Source organism: Salvelinus sp. IW2-2015, linkage group LG32 (genome assembly GCF_002910315.2).
Source record: "Salvelinus sp. IW2-2015 linkage group LG32, ASM291031v2, whole genome shotgun sequence".
Lineage (NCBI taxonomy): Eukaryota > Metazoa > Chordata > Actinopteri > Salmoniformes > Salmonidae > Salvelinus > Salvelinus sp. IW2-2015.
The window spans coordinates 15,425,529-15,430,093 of record NC_036871.1 but is presented as its reverse complement, the minus strand read 5'-3'; positions in this window follow the sequence as shown (position 1 = coordinate 15,430,093).

The window sequence follows — 4,565 nt, the reverse complement described above, 5'->3', positions numbered from 1 at the left end:
TGATAATCATTGGCGCAGTTTCCGTAAGTGACATAGGAGGCGTGAGGGCTATATGGAGGTGTTATAGGAAAACTGTTAGGAGAGAAGACTTGCAGACCGCTGCCTGTCCAAAACAATTATGGTTACCAAGTCCCCGCAGCAATGTTCCAACATCTAGTGGAAAGCCTTCCCAGAAGAGAGGAGGCTGTTATAGCAGCAAAGGGGGGACCAACTCCATATTAATACCCATGATTTTGGAATGAGATGTACCGCGAGCAGACGTCCACATACTTTTGGCCGTGTCGTGTATCTCTGCTGGTCTGTAGTGCATCTCTGCTGGTCTGTAGTGCATCTCTGTTGGTCTGTAGTGCATCTCTGTTGGTCTGTAGTGTATCTCTGTTGGTCTGTTGTGTATCTCTGTTAGCCGTGTCGTGTATCTCTGTTGGTCTCTAGCTGGTAAGAGTGTGCGTGTGCTTTTCTTATTTCTCTCCACAGTCTTTAGAAGCTGATTGGCTGTCCCCAGAGAGGCACTTAGTCTGTCCTCCATCCAACCTCTTGAGTTACAGCTCATCCACACTCTGCACCCATCAGTGAAGCATCCACACATAAGATACACACACACTGTGAGGCAACCTTCAACCCCCCACACACCCCCTCAAGAAGCTGGTCCCAGTATCCACAGACAGCTCTGTCTTGACCCCTCAAGTCACCCAGTGTTTCCAGGGAGCCAGCGTCAGCTTCACGTCCCCAAGATGAGAATGATTTCCCATGCGGCCTCCTCCCGGTAATCACAGCATTTGGCAGCTTCTAGTGGCATTCATCAACTCAAGTGATAGGGACATTGTCCAACCCACCCCCATATTTTATACTTGAACCCCTTTCTCTTCCTTCTGCTCCTCTCAACTACATAAGATACGCACACGCACAGACACACACACACAGCTACGCTACACCCCCCACCCCCATACACACACAACCTCCCCTCACACACACACACAACAGCACAGAGGGATGGGATCTGAGCTGTCATTGCCTGACATCATCTCCCTGCCTGCATAGTTTTTTTCTCGCCTCACCGTCCCCATTAAGTGAACCAATGGAGAGACGATGCGTTCTGTACCCTCCCAAGGAACCCTCTGCAACACTCTGTTTAACAACAGATGGAACATGTACCCATTCTCCTCATTGACTATGAACAGCATTATGCAGCTGAAGGCTTGCAATAGTATGCATATACTGTACCTCTCCTGTCTAGGAGGAGCTGCTTCCTCTCCATATGTTGGCTTACTGTACTGTGCATCGCTGCATTGAAGAAGTAGCGTAAACACACTGTAAGGTATCTCCAAGGCTTCATAGGAACGATGGTCTTCAGGATAGCCTTAAGGGATTTCTCTCTACAGCTTTGAGGATGATGATGATGATGATGATGATGATGATGATGATGATGATGATGATGATGATGATTTGAATTGAATCTGTTGAAATAATCTGTTGAGAGAATTATTTCTGGGTCATACAGAATGCAGATACACAAAAAACACAGACAGATATACAATATTAGATTGACATTGTGTACCGTTCTAGCATGCAACTGTATCCCATAAGACAATATTTAGATAATGTATACCTTCTGTTGAGTAGTTGATGTGATGAACAATGAACGATGAACTAATGAAGGATGGGAAACGGTGTAAATAGATGCCTCCGGCCGTTCTAACTCTACCCCCATCAGATAACTATCCGCCGATATGCCCTTCTGACATCAGAGCTGGAGGTAGGAGCCAGACAGAAGGAATTTACATATCTCTATGACCTCATTAGTGAGAGAAAGGTTGTTATTGTCTTTCATGTTCAGCTAGGAGACGTGGCTCGCTTCCTCTGAGTGGTCAGAGAAGTTAAGGGCATTCTGGAGATTGGAGATAGCCGAGGGTGTTGGGAAAGGTTTGTGTTGCTGTCTTCACTTTGAGAAGATTAAGGCATACCGAGACGTTGAGCTGAGATGGGGTGAGGTGACAGGAATATTTGGGAGTTCGGAGACGCTTTGAAGGTTGGAAAAGGACGAAAAACCACAGTGGAATGTCTCTCTCCACGACACTTGAGTTTGAGACAGCAGGACGACAAAATTAAGGCTTTTATGTTTTGGCATGGAGGGGTGTGTCAGAGGCTTCTGCGGAACACGGAACGATGTCACACAGTTAGTTGCAGAGTTTTACCAWAGAATGTTCTGATGTTCCACGGGTTCTAAGGTTCCGTTTGAAGTCAGGTAGTAGGAAGGAGGTGACATTGAGCCTTCCATTGTTCCACCTTCTCCTCCTCCTCCTCCTCCTCTTTCTCTGGCTTTTCAAAAACAAAGGAGGACTTTCTCTCTAATTAAGAAGACCTTGACTACAGATCAGATCACTCCCATTTTTCCTCTTCATTTCTGTGGGAAAATATTTCATCGATTTTCGGAGGGGGATCGAAGGCGGGCGGAGCTGAAAGGAGCTCTATGAGGGATTACTACCAGCAGGGGGGATTGAGGAGGAGGGTGGGGGGTGAGAAGTGGGGTGAGGGGGTGACGTCCCCCCTCCGTGCCCCCCATGGGAGATGAACCAATTACAGGCCTTGATCTTTCTCCCAGTCATAACCCAGCTCTCTTCTCATTGCTCTCCTTACTCACTTCACAACTACACCACTGCTGCACATCTGCAAAACCCATCAAGGACATTTCACGAACGTTTAGCAATATTGCTTTTTTCCTACATTTATAACCATCTGGAGATACGCTTTTGTTGTGATTGTATGGTCAGAACCTACAAGTATGTATCTCCATCGAGACTTTTTTATAGCCTACATTCAGCAGACACGTGCAGAACAATGAAGAATAGAACGTGTCAACAATAGAATGACCTTGAGAATCCATCTTTTAGCTATAAAATATGACTTTCTGAGTGACAAATGACAGATCATCATGGAGCAACTACCAGTTTTCCCAGGAGAGTACTGTGCTCCTCTCTCTCATTCTCTCCTCTCTCTCTCTCTCTCTCTCTCTCTCTCTCTCTCTCCCCCCCCCTCTCTCTCGCCCCCCCTCTCTGTCTCTCCCCCCTCTCTCCCCCCCCCTCCCTCTCTCCTCCTCCCCCCCCCCTCTCTCTCTCTCTCTCTCTCTCTCTCCACCCTCTCTGTCTCTCTCTCTCTCTCCCTCTCTCTCACTCCCTCCTCCGCTCTCTCTAAATTATGCCTTACCCCTGCAGGTGCCAACATCGCCCTCTGAAATGATTATTCCAAACCCACACAAGATTGCTTTTGGTAATTATATGTATCATAATTAAATTTGATGAACTCCTCTGGGACGTGAAATCTCATTTGACCCAGGCGCTGTGCTTCAAAAAGGGAGACACATCTTCACCATTATGGAAGCTACAATTAAAATCCTGCAACAGCAGTCTTGGTAAACGAAATGAGTATTTCTAGGCACCAAATGTATTACAGCTCATTATTAACTACACAGTGCACCAAATAAAGCCAAAATCTATCTCTGATAATAGAAAATACAGAGTTAAAATGAGGAGCATAACCACATTCTACCTCCAAGGTTACTCCTCTGTGGAAAACTCTTTGAAAAGAGAGAGGAAAACATGTKATTTGTCTTTCACTTGTAGGCAGTAATTATCACTTAAGCCACAAATAAACAAGTGATCGTAAAGGGAAGAAAATTCGCAAAAAGGCTGACGGTTAATAKCTTCTTAGCCGGACCACACAGCATCCAAACACATCATGAGTCAGAGCACTCAGGTTACATCCCAAATAGCATCAAATTCAAATCAAATTGTATTTGTCACATGCGCCGAATACAACAGGTGTAGACCTTACAGTGAAATGGCTACTTACAAGCCCTTACCCAACAATGCAGTTTTAAGAAAATACCCCCCCAAAAAGTAAGAGATAAGAATAACAAATAATTAAAGAGCAGCAGTAAATAACAATAGTGAGGCTATATACAGGGGGTACCGGTACACAGTCAATGTGCGGGGGCACCGGTGTCGKGGTAATTGAGGTAATATGTACATGTYGGTAGAGTTTGAGTCAATTGGAGGTGTATCTGTGGATGTATTTCAAGGCCTACCTTCAAACTCAGTGCCTCTTTGCATGACATCATGGGAAAATCAGAAAAAATTGTGGAGCTCCACAAGTCTGGTTCATCCTTGGGAGCAATTTCCAAATGCCTGAAGGTACTACTTTCATCTGTACAAACAATAGTACGCAAGTATAAACACCATGGGACCACGTAGCCYTCATACTGCTCAGGAAGGAGATGTGTTCTGTCTCCTAGAGATGAACGTACTTTGGTGCAAAAAGTGCAAATCAATCTCAGAACAACAGCAAAGGACCTTGTGAAGATGCTGGAGGAAACAGGTACAAAAGTATCTATATCCACTGTAAAAGTCTTTCTGTAAAACACTTTCTGTACAGCACTTTCTGTACAGCACTTTCTGTACAGCACTTTGAGATATCAGCTGATGTAAGAAGGGCTATATAAATACATTTGATTTGATTTGTAAAACGAGTACTATATCGACATAACCTGAAAGGCCACTCATCAAGGAAGA